Source organism: Chrysemys picta, chromosome 8 (genome assembly GCF_011386835.1).
Source record: "Chrysemys picta bellii isolate R12L10 chromosome 8, ASM1138683v2, whole genome shotgun sequence".
Lineage (NCBI taxonomy): Eukaryota > Metazoa > Chordata > Testudines > Emydidae > Chrysemys > Chrysemys picta.
This window is the reverse complement of record NC_088798.1, coordinates 77,474,296-77,498,737: the sequence shown is the minus strand read 5'-3', so window position 1 is coordinate 77,498,737 and position 24,442 is coordinate 77,474,296.

The following is a 24,442-nucleotide window of genomic DNA, read 5'->3' as shown; positions in this document are numbered from 1 at the left end:
GGGGTCGGCAACGTTTGTCACGTGGCTCGCCAGGGTAAGCACCCTGGCAGGCCGGGCCAGTTTATTTACCTGCTGACGCGGCAGGTTCGGCCGATCGCGGCCCCCACTGGCTGCGGTTCACCGTCCCGGGCCAATGGGGGCGGCGGGAAGCCGCGGCCAGCACATCGCTCGCCCACGCCGCTTCCCGCCGCCCCCATTGGCCCGGGACGGCGAACCACGGCGAGTGGGGGCCGCGATCGGCCGAACCTGCCGCGTCAGCAGATAAATAAACTGGCCTGGCCCACCTGGTGCTTACCCTGGCGAGCCACGTGACAAACGTTGTTGACCCCTGGTATATGAGAACTCTGTTTTCTTCTCTTTTGGTTCTTATACCACACATATCCTCATGCTTTCTGACTATCTGGAGGTGGGGTAAAGGCATGGCATTCTCTATGGAGAGTCTTCAACTCTGGAGTCCAAGATTATTTCCTATTAGGGCACAGTATAATCCTATTACTCAGCCTTTTGCATAGAAGGGCTGTTGGAGTTCACTGCAGCCAATATTGTTTAATACATTTGTCCTAGCTGTACGTTAGTTAAACAACCCTCCTCGTTATCGTATAGCTGTTTGCTTTACCAGTAACACAAGATTTTACTGCTGTCTTCATTGAAGAACTAATCTAACTATGAGAGAGCATGTTGGATTCTATTCTACCTTGTGCATTGATGCCGTCAGCTGAATTCTGAGCATAAATGATTAATGATGGTGATATTCACCGTGAAAAGAGTGCCGTTTGATTCTTAGATCCCAAGTGGTATCTGCAGAGCTGCAGTTGGACATATCCTTTAAGTTAAAAACTGGGCTCATTTGATCTGGGAGTGGCTGAAAGAACAAACATGGAACCCCACCAATATCCTCTCTACACGGTCTCCTTTCTGATCATAAGCACACTTGCTCTGTTCCTGCCTGGGTAATTCCCTTTTGGTAACAACAGTTCCATGGTCTACTGCAGAAACATCTTCATTAATTTCCCAGCTAATACAGGTTTCTCTTTTCAGCTTCTTTCCCCCCTGGCTAATTCGAATGACTGCTTTCTCCTCATTATATAACTTCTTGGATGGTTATGAAAAGCAGGATGACTCATCTCTTCCATGATTCAGAGAAAATTATTTTCATATGTTATCAGATCCCCTAAAAGGTTTGTGCAGAAGAGGGGAGCTACACACACAAAATACAAAGGTCAGTGTACCCCCCTGAAATGGGCTCTTCTCTTTGCGAGTAGCACTTGAGGCATGACGCAGAGGTCCTTCAAGTGATGATCACAGAGGTACATGATGGAAAGAATCAGTCAAGGTGGCCTGATATTGCCTAAGGCAATAAAGTTGATTACATGCTTTCCCTGCAGGTGGATAAGATACAAGGGAATGAGGGGATAGGGCACTGCTATTAAGGAATTCCAAAAAAAAAAAAAAAGACCACATCCAACCCAAAGCTCCAGTTAAACTTCAACTAAAGCAAGGTTCTGAAATGTTTCTAGATATACTATAGATGCAAGAGTAGTGAGTTTAGAGTTAGGGCTGCTCTGTGATTTTATATAGAAAATGTAACTTCAATATTTGTAAGATAGACTCCTTGATGACCTCTGTATTTGCACAGCACCTAACACAATGAAGACCTAACCTGCTCCAGGCTTTCTGGGTGATACTATGATATTGTTGCCCCTTCTCCTCACATCACCATTACCTCTCTGCCAAGTGGTAGCAGATGTTCAAGGCCTTGCCTATCAGCTTCTCAATGGAGGAGAAATCAGTGACATGGAATCTAGGTATATTCTGAGTGTAACTTGTTTTATTTACACCGAGACACCAGTCCTAGAACAAGACAGTCAAGCAGGATGCAGGGCAATTGCTTCTTCCAGGAATGCCAGCCCTACACCAATGCCCGGTTTCCAGGGAACAATTCTATCTTAAAAATTTACTGTAATCAGAAGCTAAGGCAGAGAGCAAACTCTCCTGCTGCCTATACAACTCCCTCTCTCCTGAAAACTCACATAACCCAAAAGCCAACAACAGCTCAACATGTCTTCCCAAAAACTTACTCGTACACATAGGGCTTGTCTACAGAACCTTTAGTTCATGACAAGCTGGGGTATGAATATACCCTGTGAGGCTGCGGCAAACTAACTGTCCATGTGGACCCTGCTGGCATGCGTTAATACAGTAGTTCGTTAATGCACTTAGACCTAGTCCTGTTTCAAAGAGGACTAGATCAGAGCACATTGACATGCATTAACACATTTTGATCTACTCCTCTTTGAAACAGGACTAGCTCAAGTGCATTCATGAACTATTAGTGTGCATAAGTAGGGTCCACATAGCGCATGCGGATAGATTCACACCCCAGCTTGCCGCTAACTAGCTGTTTGTGTAGACTTGCCCTACGAAAAAGAACTTGGAAGATTATGTGTAACACCTCCTGGGGACCCCTGCCATGCCAATATAAATAACAACAATTTCTTCACACTTAATACAAGGAATAGCCACAAAACTGGAAATACTGAAGGAAAGTTGTTATTATCATGCCTAACTTTGGTGGATTTACACCAGTATAAATGAGATCAAAATGACTGGCCCAGCATGATTTAAGAGGCTGTTTTTTCCACGAGTCTCTCGATTACTAAGAATAGCGCCCTTTTATATAGCAGAGTCTAGCAATGCATTCGCTCCTTTCTTTTTTCCACCAGCTTAGTTCTGTCCAAAATTAGAACCAAAACAAAAGAATTAGAAAAGAATTCCTGCAGATTGGCAAAGGATTTAGTTCATGTGGCAACACTCAGAGCTTTAATGGGGACAATTAAAGGTCATAGTCAGATGTTAAAAGATTCCTCAGAGAGACTCAGCTCAGAGCCAGAACGTGTATTTCTCAGTGGAAACTACTGTAACTTTACATTCCATAGCAAAGACAAGGTATAATATAATTAATGGAGATATCCCATCTCCTAGAACTGGAAGGGACCTTGAAAGGTCATCGAGTCCAGCCCCCTGCCTTCACTAGCAGGACCAAGTACTGATTTTGCCCCAGATCCCCAAGTGGCCCCCTCAAGGATTGAACTCACAACCCAGATCCCATACGCACTGTAAAGCATTGTTGTTTCATATGATCCACCATGACTACCTATGTGATTGCCCTAGGTCTAATCAGTGGAGTAAACTCCTGGCATCATGTTTAGTAGGTTTGTATTTGATTTACAGGTAAGGGAATAACATTGCACAAATATAAAACACAACAATATCAAGCTTAGTCAACATCTGCTGGTGCAGTGGGTGACACAAACAGCGTCCATAAATTCTCAGCATTGCTGTACTGAAGACGTTGCATCCCAGTGAAATAATAGCAGAGGAAGATGGATGACACTTCAGCTACAATCAAAACTGATCCCTGTATCAGTAACAACTAGAGGCCCCAAGCAAGACGTGGGCCCTATTGTGCCAGGCACTGCACAGATATATAATAAAAGACAGCAGCTGCCTTGGAGATTTTATAATCTAGATAAACACAGGATGGGAGGAGAAACAGAGGCACAGAATGGGCAAGTGACAACATTACACAGCAGGTGAACAGCAGAGCCCAGAATAGACCCCTTATCTAACTTACCCATTGATTACCCTCGCCACTGGAGCACACTGAACCCAAAATGAACTTCTACTGGATCTTTTAGATGTGTTTGTTTCACGTCTGTATATTTTCTTAACTTCTTTGTTTTGTCTTTCCACTGCTTCTTAATAAAAATGACATTTAAAAAACAAGTAACTTTAAGGAGCTGTTTTATTTCTGCAGCTACACACAAAGAGAAAATTAATGTGTGCATTATGAGTGGAGAGTGTATGTAGCCAAATTAGCACAAATTCTTTTGGTGTGAGACAAAAAACATATGTGAGGACATATTGCCTGAATTGGAAACATGTTGGAACTGACAGGATTTTCATTTATAAGCCAAAATATTAGAAACTGAATTTTTACCATATTTCAGAATTTTCTAGTTACATAACAAGAAACGTGAGCTGTGTGGGAAAAGTTGGGATGTCATGCAAACCAGAAGTCATCTGGGCCTTTATCCCTTTGCTTGATTAAAAGAAAAGGAAAAAAATACCACAGAGTAGTGGGTTATCCCTTGTGATTTGACTTATTGAAAGCAAAAAGGTTCTGAGTTGTTTAAATTCACTGGGTCTGATCCTCTAAATCGGAGAAGCTCCAGGATCTGATCCTCTATCCATCTTCACGGTTGAGCAAGAAGAATAAATAGCAGGCAGGGGGACTGAGTGGCTCAGAGTGCTAGTAATGAAACCCAGATCTCCTAGATCACCAGTACAAATCCAGCCCAGGTCAGAAGTGTCTGAAAGCCATTGTCAGCCAAAGGCTGTTCAGTCACCTCAATAAGAGATGCATTGGTGGGCCTCAGATCAGTCCCTAGTGAACAGGTGTCCATGCCACGACATCACACCTGGAACCACTAAGGGCAATCTCCACAGAGAATTCCAGCTCAGGCCCTGGAGAGCTACGTCAGAGCCCCATCCTGCAAAGTGCAAAGCACCTCCTGCGAGACAACAAATACTCTCGACTTCTTGTGCACCAAGCGACCATCCTTTCTTCATTCAAAGGCACCTCTTCCAATACCAATCACCCATCAGTGCCTGCACCACTCAAAGAATGTTCCTTCTCCCTGTTTAATATAAGAGCCATATCCAAAACGGGGGAGGGGGGGGAAATGATAAGTGAAGGGGGGGGGATAGTTCTGGAATTCCCAAGTGCGCTTTCCTGGGATCTAAAAAAGGGGTTTGCATTTGGGTGGTGGCAGCGTTTACCAAGCCAAGGTCAGAGAAAAGCTTTAACCTTGGGAGTTTAATACAAGCCTGGAGTGGCACATATTAATTTTTAAATCTTTGCAGGCCCCCACCTTCTGCACTCAAAGTGCCAGAGTGGGGAATCAGCCTTGACAGAGGGTATCTCCACTGAAGACAATGGAGCTACTTCAGTTTACACCAGCAGACCCTTACTCTCTGCATTTTTTTTTGCCTGTGCTCATGTGGACAGCAAGCCCTTTGGGGAAGAGACCCTACCTTCCTAGATGTTTGCACAGCTCCGAGCACACTAAGTGGCATTCAGTAATTATGTTTATCCCATGCTATTGGGCATCTGCTTGATTGGGAATCTGAGCTTAATTATTTTGCTCTTTAATGTAATCAGTGAAGTTTTGCTGGCCAATGAGTAACTTCTCAATAATATTCCACATGCAGCAACAGAGGTAATCATTGTCATTACAGCTGGAGAAATACATCATAAAATATTCAGCAAGAAATTCAAATAAGGAAGTGAATTTTCTACCCTTGTATTCATGCCTCTTTGGTATCTGCTTTCCAAAATTTTGAGTTTTCCTGCCTGTACATTAATTGTAACAGAAACATTTTAGTTAATATTCTCAGTATTGAGTTTTGAACTCATGCACCAGAAATCTGATTCTAAGAGATACACTCATCCAATCAGGGAAAAGAAACAAGAGCTATCTGCCCAGTTAAAGCTAACTCTAATGACATTCCTGGATGGATTTGCCTATGGGAATTCAACATGGGGCTTCTGGAGCAAAAAGCACAAATCACTGCAGTTTGAGTTAAAGGGCCAGGTCTGTTAACTCACAGGCAGTAGCAGAATCTTAATCCTTTTACACGGTTAAGCCACTAGAGGAGGACAAAGAGCCACGCTGTGTGTCTGATGGGGTTAAAATGATCAAATATGCATAACATGCTGCAAACCAAGAATAATTCATAGAAATTAACGGGCCAGTAATTCTGAATAACGACTTAATTAGAGAAAAGTTTCTCCAAACCTTCCACAAATACAAGATGAGGCAAAATGCACCAGCTGAATTACTCGCAATACTCGTGTAATAATATACCACCTTTCTAATTCAGCTTTGAATGAAGCTACAGAACCTATGTAAATAGGCTCTAAAGAGGCGATTGTGGTCGTTTTCTGCATGTCTATTTTGTAATTTTACCTTTTCCAAGCTAGAAGACCCTGGGCTGGACAGAAGAGTCTTCATGGCCTCATACAAGTTAGTGGAGGGCAAACCTTTAAAGATCGTGAGGTTTGGTTTGGATCAATCACCTAAAATGTAGGATACTAACCTGAATCTTTTCTGAACTAGGAAGAGCGGTATTAGAGCCAGCAAGAAAACACCCACTCAAGCCACAGCCAGGATCAGACAAACGAAGAAAAAAAAAATCCACACCAGAGGCTTTATGTAAACAATTTCCTAGGCAACAGTTTCCCAAGCAGTTACAGCAATCTGACTGTAGTGGAAGGATATGGGAATACAACTTTTATCTGCCGATGAATGAATTCTGATCCTGCCAACCTGAACATTAAAGCTGATTCCCTTAAAGATCCATGTCCCTCCTCCCCTGGGCTAGAGCCCAGCTGCACACTGGGAGAAGTACATGGAGCACTCAGTGGAGTGATGGAAAAAATTCAATTTCTGTAGTTCACAAACCCAGAAGCACCAAACTTTGCAGCACTGGAGCATCATTAGCCCGAAAGTCTAGTGCAAATACACAGAACATGCGTGTCTCAGGGAGTACACAGTGAGAGATCTAATTCCATGAAGATACTGAGGTCCAGATCCTCAACGTTATTTTAGCTCCTAACTTCCTGTGAGTTCAATGAGTTAGGTGCCTAAATATCTTTGCTTAGCAAATAAGGCCCAGATCCTCACTGTTTCGAGCAAATTACTCCATTCCACCACCTCTCCCTGTCAATCTAATCCCTGTGAACCCTTCCTACCCTTGACCTCTGTCCCTTACCCATTTTTAACCCATGAGGTTTACATACTATTGTATGACTTGGATCTTGATCATCTGAGCAGGAAAGGAATAGAAGGTGAAGATGATTCATAAATATATTTTATTAATGATTATCCTTAGTATTATTTTTCCTTTTGTTATTGTTATTATAAATAGCAATTCCTTTTCAGCTATCCAGTCATTCTGGTTTTTCAATCAAGGACACAGAGGTCAAGGTTAGGGGCCACTTATTCATTCTAGTGATGCGATGAAATGTACTCATGTTTCTGCCCAGTATTCCTTGGTATATTCATCAGGCTGATGTTTAGCCACAGTGTCTCTTCTTTAGAGTGGGGATTTCTTTGCTTTCAAATCTATTCTGCATGTGTTTCCCCAAGATGTGCTTATATTTGATAAGTGACAACTTCTGGCTTAAAGTTACATCATTAAACACAGAGGGGCCAGTTTCTCCGCTGGTGTAGAGCCGTGTGACTACACCAAAGTCAGAGTAGCTACACTGATTTACACCAGGTAGGGATCTGGCCCTGCCTTTCTAAGCGCACATCTCAAGCAGATGGAAAAGGTTGATCGTATTAGCTTTAAGATGCCAGCACTTCAGGGCATGGCTCTATGAATGTTATGTCTTGTCTGTTTCACGCTGGCAGCTACTCTGATTCCAAGGTTTCTGCTGGCTCGGAAGCTCTCCAGCCATGCATTCACTGGGGTAATAATAACAAGATGGGATCTATTGAGAGAGCCTGCTCTCACTGCAGGCTACAAATAACACCCTTTGAAGCCAGCAGCACAGATCCTTCTGGGGGAGACTGGAGGGAATGATAAACAATCCACTACAGCTAAAAGGGGCGTTCTATAAATGCTATTATTTTATACCACTTGAGATATAAAATAATATTTAACCCTTTATAAACTACACACTATGCAGCACAATCACCCTCCCATCCCACCTCCAATTTACTCAGGGGCTCCTGACCTGCTAGGAGATAAATCTGTGCTCCACTGAGAGGCTGAGCAGGTAATAGGACGCCATAGCGAATGGCTTTTACCATCTCCCTACAGTTCATTCAAGGGTGTGTGCAGAGAGGGAGAATCATCGAATCACAGAAACTTAGGGCTGGATGGGACCTCGAGAAGTCATCAAGTCCAGCTCCCTGTGCTGAGGCAGGACCAAGTAAACCTAGATCAGCCCTGACAGGTGTTTGTCCAATTTGTTTTTAAAAACTTCCAATGATGGCAGGGCCGGCTCTAACTTTTTTGCCGCCCCAAGCAGCAAAAAAAAAGTGCCACGCCGCCGTAACACACACCCCAAGTGCCGCCCCGCCCTGCCGAACCCCCCTCCACCGAGTGCTGCGCCGCCGAACCCCCCCCGCCGAGCTGCTGAACCCCCGCCAAGCACCGCCGAACACCCCCGCCGAGCTGCTGAACTGCCGCCAAGCGCCATGCCACCAAACACCCCCCCCCGCAGAGTGCCGCACTGCCAAAGCCCCCCGCGCAGAGCGCCGCCGAAACCCCCGTGGAGCACCACGTTGCTGAACAGCCCCCACGCGGAGCGCTGCCGAACCCCTCTCCGTGGAGAGCAGCGCCGCCGACCACCCCCGCTGAGCACCGCGACGCGCTGCCCCCCCGCCACCCCAAGATTGGCCGCCCCTTACCAGGTGCCGCCCCAAGCACAAGCTTGGTTGGCTGGTGCCTGGAGCCGGCCCTGAATGATGGGGACTCCATGACCTCCCTTGGAAGGCTGTTCCAGCACTTAACTATGAGAATGAGGCTTTTTTATTTTTCCTGGCTACACCACTATTCTTGGCATAAATTGCTTTCTGGCTGATTGCTGACCATCTGGTACCCCTAAGGGGATTCTCACATGGCCTCACAACAGTGGTGGGACTCTCCTCTCCAAGGGTCTGAGACTGTGAGATGCTGAGCCTTCTCGCCTCCCAGCAAAGTGGGCGAGAACTGATGGTGCTCAGCACCTTGCAGGAGACAGGCCTCTAACTGAGGTCACACTGCTGAAGACCAAGATTTTCCAAAGCATTCAGCATGGCAACAATCCAGCCTTATTTCATGTATCTACCTTTTATTTTGGGAGATAGCTTGAAGTATGAGTAAGTGATGCATTGACTGCAAAAAACACTGGCTGATCAGAGCTCTTCATTAAAGGTAGCAAGAAATCCAGACAGCGCTGTGTAACTGAGCCAAACCGGTTGGCTAAGTAGAAATGAAATACAGCTCAAAACTGGACGTGCTTTTGGACTTAGCATTGTATCGCACATTTATCATAAGAATGCTGTCTGGACACCCACATGGAGAGAGTTACTGGGCTATGTGAGTTCTAATCACTCAGCACACTGGAAGCATTTGAGGTTAGTTTATACGAAATTGCCCCGTGTCACACATCTGTGAATGTCTATTTTTCATCATCTGTGTGATTCACTTCTCTAAGGCTATGTTCCACTGCACCTTTTCATTTAAATATCTCTTTAATTACTCTCTCAAACAGCAATGGCATGACCATAGTAACACTGTGCATTGATACGCTGACTTTTATCCAAAGATCTCCAAGAGCTTTTAGGGGGAAATTGCCTGAGTAAAGACTTGCAAATTCCCATTGAAGCTCACAGGGGTCTGCTTGAGTGCTGAGTACAGACAGAATAAAAGCTAACTAAGGATGTCAAGAATGGGTGTGATATGCATGTAGTGAAATACCATCTTACCAGAGAGGCAGCGGTGATCTGTGGCGTAGCAAACTGAGGGTGGGAAGGAACCAAGAATTCTTTTTTTGTGTGAATGTAAGTAGTTCACTGAGGCCACTAATATTAATTCTGGATACTTCAAGTTTTAGGTGACCAGCTAGAAAGACCTAGAACCTAATTTTTGGAGGTCCTAAGCAAGCACAGTTGGTGTTCAGCACTTCTGAAAGTCAGGCCCAAAATATCTCAGTTTGAGCATCTAATGATCAAAACACTCAAAATTAAAAGGTACATGGAAATTTGAGCCTAAACCCCTGTGTGCCTCAGTTACCCTGAGCCATATTCTCACCTGTTATAAACTCAGGGGTAGCTCCATTGACTTCAGTGATCTAGCCCCCGCTCTAAAATGGGGATATTCATTCTTACTTACCTTTGAGATATACAAACTGGTGTAAATCAGGAGTGACTCCAGTGAGTGTAAACCTGGTGTCACTGACATTAGAATCAGGTCCAAAGAGCACACTCTATAACAGGGGTGGGCAAACATTTTGGCCCGAGGGCCACATCTGGGTATGGAAATTGTATGGTGGGCCATGAATGCTCACAACATTGGGGGCTGGGGTGGAGGAGGGGGTGAGGACTCCGGCTGGGGGTGCGGGCTCTGGGGTGCAGGAGGAGGCTCCGGGCTGGGACAGAGGGGTTTGGAGGGCGGGATGGGGATCAGGGCTGGGGCAGAGGGTTGGGGCGTGGGAAGGGGTTGGGGTGCAGGCTCCGGGCGGCACTTACCTCAAGCAGCTCCTAGAAGCAGCGGCATGTCCCCCCTCTGGCTCCTACGTGGAGGCGTGTCCAGGCAACACTGCACACTTCCCCATCTGCAGGCACCGCCCCTGCCGTTCCCATTGGCCATGGTTGCTGGCCAATGGCAGTTGTGGGAGCTACGCAGAGCCATGGCATGCGCAGAGCAGGGCAATCCCCAGACCCTGCTCCCTGGCAGGAGCTCAAGGGTCTGATTAAAACATCTGAAGGGCCGGATGCAGCCCCCGGGCCGTAGTTTGCCAACCCCTGCTCTATAATTTAGAGTGACATTCTGACAAGATCCTTCAGTATGTACATCTGAGAATAGCATAACCTGCTTTGTCTGTTTATTGCAATGGCATCACATTGTTTACTCCTTAATACCACCTCCCTCCCTGTTTCGTTCTGTATCAGTGCTGTTTATTTGCTCTCCAGGTTGCTTCCCTTTGTATTTAGTGTGGTCATCACCAAATTTATCACTGTTGATATTATGCATCTGTCTAGATCAGTGGTTAACAATTTGTTCCATACCGAAACACCTTTTTCCATGCCAGGACCACCACAGCAGCCCTCTAATTGGGATCCTCTTCAGTGTTAACAATATGGGAAGAAGCCACTGAGACCCGTTTGTGACTCCCAGGATACGAACCCCTGATCTAGATCACTAAAGAGATGCTGTCAGGTTAAAAGACATTTCCTTATGTTGCCTATCAACAAGCCTGAGATTATTGAAAGTGAAGTGTCAAAAACCCTAATTTGCTTATTTTGCCATTTATTCTGTATGCTCTTTTATAACATTTCTCTAAGCTTGTCAATTTCACTATTGTTTCCAGTCGATATCACTTTTATGATCTCCTGCACAAGCACAATTCTGCCGAGTTTGGGTTACAAATACCATAGGAGATGTTTGGTTGGTTTCTACTGGAGTGGAACAAATGGCAACATTTCTATCAGATATTCTGCTAGTTTATTTTTACAAAACCCAAACTTGGGGCCAAAAATTTGAACTGAGAGTGTCCCATTAATTAAAAGATGCAGAATAGACCCCAATGTTCATGCCTGTAATAAAAATCCCTTTGTAGCATTTCACTTAGAGGTTTCAGCTTTAATGATTACTCTGTGTTGCCTGTGTGTCAGCCAATTTTTAATCCATGCTATGGTACTTTTTATCTGCTTGGTATCTATCCAGATTTTTAAATACAGTTTCATATGGCATGATATCAAATGGCTTTCTAAGATCCAAGAATAGAGTGTCTATTGAATTCCCTTTATCTGCTCCAAATGAGTAATTAATTATATTAAAGAAGACTATTAGATGTTTATGGCACAATAATTTTAATGAACTGTTTGTTGCTTGCCATTGGCTTCTCTCCCAAGTGCATATATTGACTCCATGATGCACTTGACTATTTTGTCGGGAATACACATCAGATGACTGGGCTCTCATTGCAGGAATGTGTATGCAGCGGTTGCTGTACCCATATAGACTCATAGACTTTAAGATCAGAAAGGACCATCATGATCAACTAGTCTGAACTTCTGCACATTGCAGGCCACAGAACCTCACCAACCCACCCTTGTAATAGACCCATAACCTCTGCTTGAGTTACTGAAGTCCTCAAATCATGATTTAAAGACTTCTAGTTACAGAAAATACATTGTCTACACTGGTTTAAACCTACAAGTGACCCGGGACCCATGCGGCAGAGGAAGATGAAAACCCCCAGGGTCTCTGCCAATCTGACCTGGTGAAAAATTCTTTCCCAACTCCAAATATGGTGATCAGTGAGACCTTGAGCATGTGAGCAAATAGCTGGGAAATTCTCTGTAGTAACTCAGAGCCCTCCCCATCTAGTGTCCAATCTCCAGCCATTGGGGATTTTTGCTGCTAGCAGTCGCCAATGGGCCACATGCCATTGTAGGCAATCCCATTGTGCCATCCCTTCCATCAAGTGTCTATGGAGTACAAATGCATCACCTCCTGGAGACAGTGTAAGAAGTGAGTGCGGCTCCTGGGGTCCTTTGGAGATGCTAAAGTGGCTTGCTAGGCATGCTAAAGTGGCTCTTTGACTTCAACTAAAGTAAATATTGAGCCTGGTCTTCAAGATTTGGCCCCATCTATTTAGTTTTATCAGATACTTACCCATCATTTGCTTCTTCACTTTCCTCTTTAGGTAGAGGCCAGCTCCAGAGTTGTGAGTTCAATCTTTGAGGGGGCCATTTAGGGATCTGGGGCAAAAATCTGTCTGGGGATTGGTCCTGCTTTGAGCAGGGAGTTGGACTAGATGACCTTCTGAGGTCCCTTCCAATCCTGATATTCTATGATTCTGTTTCCTACAGTTTCCACTCTTTCTGGATGTATTTGTGGAACATTTTCTTCACTCAGCATTATTTCCTGTGTTTTCAGGCCTTCTCTGTCAGCACACTAGAGCTGAAGATCTCAAAGCACTTCATAAACACTAACTGATGACGCCTCACATGGCTCATCTATTTGACACATGGGTACAGACACGGCACAGAAGGGCAGCTTAGGATACCCTTACTCTATTAAGAGAGCCATATGCCACGAATAATCCCACTGAAATCAATATTATCACATACGGAGTAAGGTAATACGCAGAAAAAGAGTATCACAATCTGTCTTAGAGAGGTCAAAAGACTTGTCCAAGGTCACACGTGAAGCCAGAGGCACAGGGGCTGACACAGGCCAGGAGTCCTAACTCCAAGTGTCTAACCACTAGACCCCACTCCCTTCCAGGATACATTTATTCCTCACAATCTCCCCACTTTTTCACTTCTTACCCAGTTTTTGAAGTGGGTTGTATTAGAAGTCTTTCACAACCACAGGTTTCTTCATCATCAGCTCCAAAAAATAAAACATCTAGTGCAACAAAAGTGCACCCAACTTAAAACACACTGATATCCCCCCTTCAGGCCATTCAGTGGCTCAGCCTTAAGGGGACTGTCACTGTGCGAGACTCACCCCTGCGGCGCCTCCTGCTGGTCTCTCAGGGAATTAGCTTCCAGCCTCCAGAGCGCCCTCTATTGACCGGTGTCTTACTACCGCTGGGCCCCCGTGTCCCTCCCGGACCCCGGTGCCCCTTTCCACTGGGGTGCTGTCCCCTGGCAGTAACCCCACGGTCTCTTGGTCTCCCCCTTCCAGGGGAACCCCCACCCCTTATCCCCACCTCGCCTCAATTTATGGCTACTGCCCAGTCCCCATCTAGCCCCCGTTCACTGGGGCAGACTGCAGTATAAGCCACTCATCACAGGCAAGGGGGGTTTGGACCAGTTGTCTCTGACTACCCTTGGGCTGCCCCCTGCAACCCCAGTACATATTCGGCCTTACTCTAGGCCTGCAGCCCCGGGGGTTTCCAGGCCAGAGCTCCCCAGCTCCTCTGGCCTTCCCCCAGCCCTGCTCCACCTCAGGTACGCTCCCCAGCAGCCAGGCCCCTCCCTCTCAAAGGCTAGAGAGAATGTCTGTCTGCTCCTAACCCACTGCCCTCCTATAAGGGCCAGCTGGGCCCTGATTGGGGCATGGCCCCAGTTGAGGCTGCTTCGCCAAGCAGCCTGGGCTGCTTGCCTCCAGCCACAGCCCTCTCCTGGGCTGTTTTTAACTCCTCCGGACAGGAGAGGGGTGACCACTCCACTACAGGGACATTTGAGTTCCCTCTCTTATCCCAGTCAAATTCCTGAAATACCTTTTGGAGAAAGGTTCACTTGACCCAGGCAGCAATAGCTGGTGTAAAGCCCCTGTCATAAAATATAGTAGGTGTCCCCAAGGAGAGAAGTGAATGTTTTATGCATTCCACAATGTTCAATAGCCTGGTCAGCCACAAAGAATGAGTGGGCAGAAAGCCCTGAGTTTAGTGGAGAAGAATGTGTTTCTTAGCCACAAGAAGCATAGCCAGAACACATCAGTCCTTTTTTAACTTACCTCGTTCTAAAGTATTCTATAAACCGGTACAGAAAAAGTTTGATCTGGCCAAAACCTCAGCCTAATGACTGAACTGAACTTCCCCGACGGTTCACATTGATCTGGGTGAGTCATCCCCTGTCCTTGCCCTTCCCTGATCAACAAGGCCCTCCCCCCCACCACCTTCATTAACAACAATTTTGTGCAATCCAGAATGGGTAGTTTCAATAAGCCGGAGAATCCTCTGCTAAAGGCTGCTTTCAAATCCCATGTGCTCCAGAGCTACTCCATGGGCACACAATGCATTTTAGGGGGCCTATGACACAAAGGAACTTGTAGAGATAGATTATGCATGTCACTGTAGGAGTGTCTATTGCTACCAAATGACTGGAGGATAGCTAATGTGACGCCAATTTTTAAAAAGGGCCCCAGAGGTGATCCCAGCAACTACAGGCCGTTAAGCCTGACTTCAGTACTGGGTAAACTGGTTGAAACTATAGTAAAGAACAGAACTGTCAGGCACATAGATTAACATAATTTGTAGGGGAAGAGTCAACATGGTTTTTGTAAAGGGAAATCATGCCTCGGCAATCTATTAGAATTCTTTGAGAGGATCAACTTAGATTTTCAGAAAGCCTTTAACAAGGTCCCTCACTAAAAGCTCTTAAGCAAAGTAAACTGTCATGGGATAAAAGGGAATGTCCTCTCATGGACTGGTAACTGGTTAAAAGATAGGAAACAAAGGGTAGGAATAAATGGTCAGTTTTCAGAATGGAGAGAGGTAAATAGTGGTGTGCCCCAGGGGTCTGTACTGGGACCAGTACTATTCAATATATACATAAATGATCTGGAAAAAAGGGGTAAACAGTGAGGTGGCAAAACTTGCAGGTGCTACAAAACTATTTAAAGCAGACTGCAAAGAGCTACAAAGGAATGCCACAAAACTGGGTAACTGGGCAACAAAATGACAGATGAAATTCAATGTTGATAAATGCAAAGTAATGCACATTGGAAAACATAATCCCAACTATACATATAAAATGATGGGGTCTAAATTAGCTGTTACCATTCAAGAGAGAGATATTGGAGTCATTGTGGATAGTTCTCTGAAAACATCCACTCACTGTGCAGTGGCAGTGAAAAAAGCTAACAGAATATTGTGAATCTTTAAGAAAGGGATAGATAATAAGACAGAAAATATCATATTGCCTCTATATACATCCATGACACACCCACATAGAATCATAGAATATTAGGGTTGGAAGAGATTTCGGAGGTCACCTAGTCCAATCCCCTGCTCAAAGCAGGCCCAACACCAACTAAATCATCCCAGCCAAGGCTTTGTCAAGCCAGGCCTTAAAAACCTCTAAGGATGGAGATTCCACCACCTCCCTAGCTAACCCATTCCAATACTTCACCACCCTCCTAGTGAAATAGTGTTTCCTAATATCCAACCTACACCTCCCCCACTGCAACTTGAGACCATTGCTTCTTGTTCTGTCATCTGCCACCACTGAGAACAGCCTAGCTCCATCCTCTATAGAAACCCCCTTCAGGTAGTTGAAGGCTGCTATCAAATCCCCCCTCACTTTTCTCTTCTGCAAACTAAATAACTCCAGTTCCCTCAGCCTCTCCTTGTAAGTCATGTGCCCCAGCCCCCTAATAATTTTCCTTGCCCTCTGCTGGACTCTCTCCAATTTGTCCACATCCCTTCTGTAGTGGGGGGGGGGACCAAAACTGGACGCAATACTCCAGGTGTGGCCTCACCACTGTTGAATAGAGGGTAATAATCACTTCCCTAAGTCTGCTGGCAATGCTCCTACTAATACAGCCCAATATGCCGTTGACCTTCTGGGCAACAAGGGCACACTGCTGACTCATATCCAGCTTCTCATTCACTATAATCCCCAGGTCCTTTTCTGCAGAACTGCTGCTTAACCAGTCGGTCCACAGCCTTCAGCATTGCATGGGATTCTTCTTTCCTAAGTGTAGGACTCTGCACTTGTCCTTGTTGAACCTCATCAGATTTCTTTTGGCTCAATCCTCCAATTTGTCTACGTCACTCTGGACCCTATCCCTACCCTCCAGCGTATCTACCTCTCCCCCCAGTTTAGTGTCATCTGCAAACTTGATGAGGGTGCAATTAATCCCATCATCCAGATCATTAATAAAGATGCTGAACAAAACCGGCCCCTGGATGGACCCCTGGGGCACTCCGCTTGATACCAGCTGCCAATTAGACATTGAGCCATTGATCACTACCCATTGAGCCTGACAATCTAGCCAGCTTTCTATCCACCATATAGTCCATTCTTCAAATCCATACTTTGTTAACTTGCTGACAAGAATACTTCAGGAGACCATATCAAAAGCTTTGCTAAAGTCAAGATATATCACATCCACTGCTTTCCCCATATCCATGAAGCCAGTTATCTCATCATAGAAGACAATCAGGTTGGTCAGGCATGACTTGCCCTTGGTGAATCCATGTTGACTGTTCCTGATCACCTTCGTCTCCTCCAAGTGCTTCAAAATGGATTCCTTGAGTACTGCTCCATGATTTTGCCGGGAACTGAAGTAAGGCTGACCAGTTTGTAGTTCCCCGGGTTCTCTTTCTTCCCTTTTTTAAATATGGGCACTATATTTGCCTTTTTCCAATTGTCCGAGACCTCCTCCGATCGCCACAAATTTTCAAAGATAATGGCCAATGGCTCTGCAATCACATCAGCCAACTCCCTCAGCACCCTTGGATTCATTAGATCTGGACCCATGGACTTGTGCACATCCAACTTTTCTAAATAGTCCTTAACCTGTTCTTTCACCACTGAGGGCTGCTCACCTCCTCCCCATACTGTGTTGCCCAGTGCAGCAGTCTGGGAGCTGACCTTGTCTGTGAAGACCGAGGCAAAAAAAGCATTGAGTACTTCAGCTTTTTCCTCATCATCTGTCACTAGGTTGCCTCCCCCATTCAGTAAGGGTCCCACACTTTTCCTGACCTTCTTATTGTTGCTAACATACCTGTAGAAACCCTTCTTGTTACCCTTCACATCCTTTGCTAGCTGCCACTCCAATTGTGCCTTGGCCTTCCTGATTACACCCCTGCATGCTCTATCAATAGTTTTATACTTCTCCCTAGTCATCTGTCCAAATTTCCACTTCTTGTAAGCTTCCTTTTTGAGTTTAAGCTCACCGAAGATTTCACTGTTAAGCCAAGCTGGTTGCCTGCCATATTTGCTATTCTTTCTGCACTTCAGGATGGTTTGTTCCTGCGCCCTCAATAAGGCTTCTTTAAAATATAGCCAGCTCTCCTGGATTCCTTGCCCCCTCATATTAGCTTCCAAGGGGATCCTGCCCGTCAGTTCCCTAAGGGAGTCAAAGTCTGATTTTCTGAAGTCCAGAATACTGCATGCAGATATGAATACTGCGTGCAGATATGGTCGTCCCATCTCAAAAAAGACATATTGGAATTGGAAAAGGTTCAGAAAATGGCAACAAAAGTGATTACGGGAATGGAACAGCCTCCATATGAGGAGAGATTAATAAGATAGTCATCTCTTTTCCAAGATGAAAAGTCCCAAAGGGGAGATATGATAGAGGTCTATAAAATCATGACTGGTGTGGAGACAATAAATAAGGAAGTGTTATTTACTCTCTCATAACACAAGAATTAGGGGTCACCAAATGAAATTAATAGGCAGCAAGTTTAAAACAAACAAAAGGAATTATTTCTTCACACAACACACAGTCAACCTGTGAAACTCTTTGCCAGAGGATGTTGTGAAGGCCAAGACTATAACAGGGTTCAAAAAAGAACCAGATAAATTCATGGAGAAGCTGGAAATGGGTGACAGGCATGGATCACTTGATGATTACCTGTTCTATTCATTCCCTTTGGGGCACCTGGCATTATTCACTGTCAGAAGACAGGATACTGGACAAGATGGACCTTTGGTCTGACCCACTGTGGCTATTCTTATGTTCTTATTGTGTGTTAATGGCTGAAATTTCATGGCCTGAGTTACATCAGAGGTCAGACTAGCTGATCATCATAGTTTATTCTGGCCTTAATATCTATGAATTCATGAACCTGAATGTAACAGTATGACGACTCACCATTGCGGCGCCTCCTGTCGGTCATCCTGGGAATTAGCTCTTCGACCCAGAAGCGCCCTCTGCAGGCCGGTGTCTCGCCTTGCCGCTGGCCCCTGTGTCCCTCCTGGACCTCGGTGTCCCTTCTGCCGGGGTTCTGCCCCCTGCAGTACCCCATAGTCTCTCTGGGTCTCCCCTCCCTGGGGAACCCCCAACCCCCTATCCCCACCTTGCCTCAGTCTTTGGCTACTACCAGTCACCATCTAGCCCCCGCTCACTGGGGCAGACTGCAGTATAATTGCCACTCATCATTGGCAAGGAGGGTTTGGACCTGCTGCCTCTGCCTACCCTTGGGCTGCCCCATTGCAACCCCAGTACCTTCTCGGCCCTTAACAAGACCTGCAGCATGGGAGTTTTCCAGGCCAGAGCTCCTCAGTTCATCTGGCCTTTCCCCAGCCCTGCTCCACTTTAGGTACTTGGTTCAGCTTCCCAGCAGCCAGGCCCTTCTCCCTCTAGACAGAGAGAGACTCTGCCAGCTCCTGGCTCACTGGTCTTTTATAGGCCCAGCTGTGGCTTGATTGGGGCATGGCCCAGCTGCGGCTGCTTTCCCAATCAGTGAACCTCTCCCAGGGTTGGCTTGAACGTTTTAAGGCAGGAGTGGGTGACCACCCCGCCACACTGAGATATATGTCATTGGGTCCAATTCGCCTCTCAGTTACTCTGGTGTAAATCTAAAATAACTCTGTTGACTTCAAGAGTTTAATCCAGATTAACAGCATCATAGATGACAGCAGGGTCTGTTTCATTGTCATTTATCCAACAGACATGAAAGGATACCTATATGAGCTATTCTTTTTATATTGGACCCTATATTGTACCCTATATGAGCTATTCCTTGACTCACTAGGAGTAAAACTCCAATTTCAGTTTAGAGAAAAGCCAACAAGAGAACATTTTTAAAGGAATGGGGATCTCAACAGTGAGGACAAAGCAGGTGACTCCTGGTAAACTGATGGTCAGCTCTTGCTACTGTTATCAATGCAGGCAACCATCCTCAGCCTGTACACTACAACCTGCCAGAGCTTTCACCAGCAATTGAGTGACTGGGTCGGGGAATGGAGGTCACCATTTCCTATCTCTGATCTTCCATTTAAGCATGTTTTCTCTGTCTCTTGTGAATGGCCTTCCCCACATGCCGGGGCAACATTCTAGATGCATGCACTGATACTGTAGGCCTTCCTGTAAAGCAGAGCAGGACCTGGCCCCTTCTTTGGGCACTCTGCAAACTTCTGCAAAGGTTTGGAGGGCAGATGAGGAAGAGTACAGTTGTGTATAGGGTCACTGTACAAAGACAGAGGATAGCTCCTGTAATAAGAGAGAAGATGGGCAAAGACTAGCCTCTTTATTTACTTCTAAAAGCTTCATGGCCTGGCTGGATATTTACCTTATGCACCCATCTAAAGAGAGGTGGGTATTAGAATCTTCACTGCCCTCCATCTTGGATCTTCTTGAAGAACTTCTCTATATTTTTGGAAGATGGTGACACAATCAGGACAAACCATAAAGCAGGGCTCGGCAACCTTTGGCACGTGGCCCACAAGGGTAAGCACCCTGGTGGGCCGGGCCTGTTTGTGTACCTGCCGTGTGCGCAGGTTCGGCTGATCGCGGCTCCCACTGGCCATGGTTCGCTGCTCCAGGCCAACGGGGGCTGCGGGAAGCTGCACGGGCCGAGGGATGTGCTGGCTGTCACTTCTCGCAGCCCCCATTGGCCTGGAGCGGCGAACTGCAGCCAGTGGGAGCCGCGATCGGCCAAACTTGTGGACGCGGCAGGTAAACAAACCAGCCCAGCCCGCCAGGGTCCTTACCCTGGCGAGCCACATGCCAAAGGTTGCCGATCCCTGCCATAAAGCATTCCAGGGTTTACCCATTCCTGCCTTTATACTGTACACTCTTAGAAGTAAGGATGCCATACACGTTAGCCTATTGTATGGCCTTTAGCCTTTACATTTTAGTCTATTGTATGGCCTGCAGGATACTTTAGCCTGTTACACATTATTCTTTGCTTGCTGTGGCATATGCCTCAAAAAGTGTGCAGCTGATTTGCATGGTGCTTCGATACTATGGCAATAGGCAACAATATAAAACCTAAAATGGATAGTTTCAATGCAAAACCAAGTAAAACGCAGTAATTTCAACTGAGTTTTACATTGAATTGCAATTAAAACACACTGAAAATATCATAGTGAAACCAAATGCATGACACCCACTGAAAACAAAAAAGCATAAAAGGAACCATAGAAAGATTCACACAGAGTTCCAATCAATCAATTATCATTAGTACTGCATGAGTAAAATAGTCATGTTCACACAGAGTAATTCTCAGGAGCCTTCTTTAAAATCATATTTCTACACAAGAAACTTTGTTGTTAAGTATCTACAGTTGCCACACACAACACACCTGACACAAAACCACACAAGCCAGGAAATGATAAGTTCAGCCACCCAAATACCTTTAGCACAGTTTCAAGGCAACTGCACCTATATTCCCCCTCTATGATCCACCAACAGCACCTGTTGACAACAGGGGGCGCTACTACCCCTGGAATGGATCTTTACTGGCTCCAAATGGAGCAGATTACTGTCATACCCATGAAAAAGGTCCACAGTACTTATCTTCAATGCACAACAGTTTATTGAGAAGGAATTACACAAGCAGTAAAGGGTTATATTAAGCACATAACTCCCATGTTAGACATTAAGAGCTATACATTCCCCTTAACGAGTCTCTCTTTCACAAACATACACAAACAGGCCCTGCACTAGCCTCACGCAGTTCCTGCTTGGCAAACAGAGAAGGTGGTTACCAATTTTATAGACGGCTTCTTCCCTCCAGGTCTGTTCTTCTCAGCTCTCTGGTCTGTCTCGGATTCCCTCGAGCAAGGCCTTGGCTGCCTTAAGACCCCTCTGGCTCACAGTCCTACTCGAGCACACGGAGCAGAGTTTTGGCTACTCTGTCTAGCAGCGTTGCTTCTTCAATTAAGGAATCCCAACAGTAATTTAATTTGCTTAATTTTTATACTTTTTCCTCAAAGGAGTCATATGTCTTAAAAGCATGCCCAGTGAGCATATGGTTACTAATTTTTACCTAATTAGTATTTTTAGGAGGAGACTGCAGAGTGGTGCCAACTGAAAATTACCCCACATTCACTCCCTTATCAATCATTCACTTCAGCCCCCTGCATGATGTCCTTCAACAGGGTCAAAATGACCCGTGAGCCCATGCTCCACTCAGGATGTTCTACACGTGTTGTTTGCTTTCAAGTGGACAAATTTGCTGACTCAAGGATCAGTATTGATTATACACGCAGCTTGGAGCCACTCCGTTTCACTTCTGGCATCTGCCTGATGCTAAGAGAAGGATTCTGGTCCCGGAATCCTCTTTGGCAGTTATGTCAAGCCATGTTCTCACACCATTCATTCAGTATGCCACACCAATTTGGCACCATCCCAACAATCCCCCGTTCAATATTCAATTACCAAAGATGCTTGTAATATCGCATCAATCATACCCGCAATTTGTACGCTATTAGATCACGTGTCTCCTTTTCTGGTTTTTATAAAACTTAAAGCATTATTTTACGAATTTTAGTAACATAATCCAACAACTCAATTTCTATAGGTTTTTTGCAAAGCTTGTTTTTTTATTATTATTATTATTATTGCTTACACATCTGATATTCACAACAGAAGCATATAAAGAGTAACACTGCAGTTTTAGAAATTCAAAATAGCATTGCCATTCAAACTTTATTTCATGCTGTTATTTGACATACAACATCATACCAAGCACACATTTGAGATCTTATTTTTTCTGCAGCTTTTTCAACAATTTTATTCATTTGAGCAAGCATGCCTTTTACAAATATTACCAATCTAGTTGACCATTCTATTTGGTCTAGTGTGCTTTGATTAGTTTGTATTTTCATATCCCAATCTGTACAATTCCACTCTATTTTCCTCAAATTTGGCGATGTTAATCTAGGGTAAGTCATAAAGGTTTTAGTTATCTGAGGGTGCCATTGATATTGTTCATACTGGAAATGAGTTACATCTTCACAAGTACACCATATCCTTTGGTTTATAGGCCAGCTTATTTATTACTACATTACCCTTTTCCACGTGATACCAACATGTGTCTTGGTTTATTTTATATAATTCCCACCAACCCTTTTTTTATTGTAAATTCATGGTGAGGTTATCCCCTTTTTAATCCAAATTTCAATTTCCTTCTGTGATTAAGGTACCCTGTTTTTACTGGGCTCCTATTATTTGTTTCCATTTCACTTTGGGTATTTACCATAATCCATTCCCTTCTGGTACTATTTTAATAGTACCCTGTTTTATGTTCCAGGTGCTGCCATATATTACCTGCTACACTTTTTGTTTTTTTGTGAGTCTATGTGAGTTTTGACTGTTTTGTATGAATACTGTGTGGTGCCTTAGTTTTCCTGCGTGTTGCACCAATGCTTAGGTGGTAGGAACAAGGCGTGTGACTTGCTAAGACCCTTAGGGGCAGGTAAGGCTACTCCAGTTGCCTGCACGTAAGCTATAGAAGCTGCTCTTCATAACTTAAAACCTAGGAGTCGGGACGTGACCAGGTGACACTTTGCCCGGGAAGTGAGCCGAAGACCAGGAGGAGGAGGGCAGTGTGCATGTTGGAGGTCAGGTCGCTAGAAGCTGGGAAGTCTGTAATTCCCAGCTTCTTGGGGAGTCCAAGATGGACTTGGCTAAAAATTACCAATTCCCATGCCAATAAGTCTGTTCCACATTGTATACTTGTTCATTAATAAACCCTCTGTTTTATAATGTTGGCTGAGAGTTACAGCTGACTACAGAGTTGAAGCACAGGGCCCTTTGGCCTCCCCAGGAGCCTCGCCCAGGCGGACTCACTGCAGGGATGGTAAATGCCCCGAGGTCAGACACAGGAAGGCCAATACCACTTAGACATTTTTGCCCCGGCAACAGTGTGAGGGGAGGCATGCCACACCAGGGTTTTGACTGGCTTTTTAGAGAGCAGTTTTAGAGCATTAGCCTGGTGACTGTGTGACAGACTGTTGATTATCCACTCCTTAGGGAGTAAGGTTACAGAAATCTTAAATTTAGATTTGTTGTGTATGTGTATATATATATATATATACACACACACACACACACATTATATATATATATACACACACAAACACACACACACACAGATTACAATCTGGAATTAACCATTTCATACATTTAGGAACATTGTGACATTCTTGTGTTGATTTGGTTACATTAACCGATGATCATCCTTCCATATATTACTTATTGTCCCCATATGAGGTATGGCATTTTAAAACACATTTATGTTAGGGTACTTTTATTTGGACACTTTAAATACAGATTCATTACCATACCCCAGTAAGCATGTGTTCTGTGTGCACCAATTACATATTTATAGACATTTCCATAGTCTCAGTAATGTTATACAATTTTATAGTTGATCCTATATTTATGACTGGAATTTTAGTTTCATTTTTAAACCAAGCCCCTTGAATTATATATTCTTGGGGTGCTTTTCCCCCAAGGATGTTGGTGTGTCTGAGGGGTTTCTTTATGTGGTGTATGTGGTGAGGTCAGAGAATGTAGAGATAGAGTGAGAAAGGCCAAAAGCCGTGTAGAGTTGGACCTCGCGAGGGGAATTAAAAGCAATAGCAAGAGATTCTACAGCCATATAAATAGGAAGAAAGCAAAGAAAGAAGAAGTGGGACCGCTGAAGACTACAGCTGGAGAGGAGATCAAGGATAATCTAGGCATGGCACAATATCTCAACGAATATTTTGCGTCGGTGTTTAATGAGACCAATGACGGCATTAGGAATACTAGCAGAGTGACAGAGGGGGATACAGGAGGGGAGATTACCGTATCCGAGGTAGAAACCAAACTTGAACACCTTAATGGGGCTAAGTCGGGCGGACCGGACGATCTTCATCCGAGAATATTGAAGGAATTGGCGCGGGAAATAGCAGGCCCCTTAGCGAAAATTTTTAATGAATCTGTAAACTCAGGGGTGGTTCCGTTAGACTGGAGA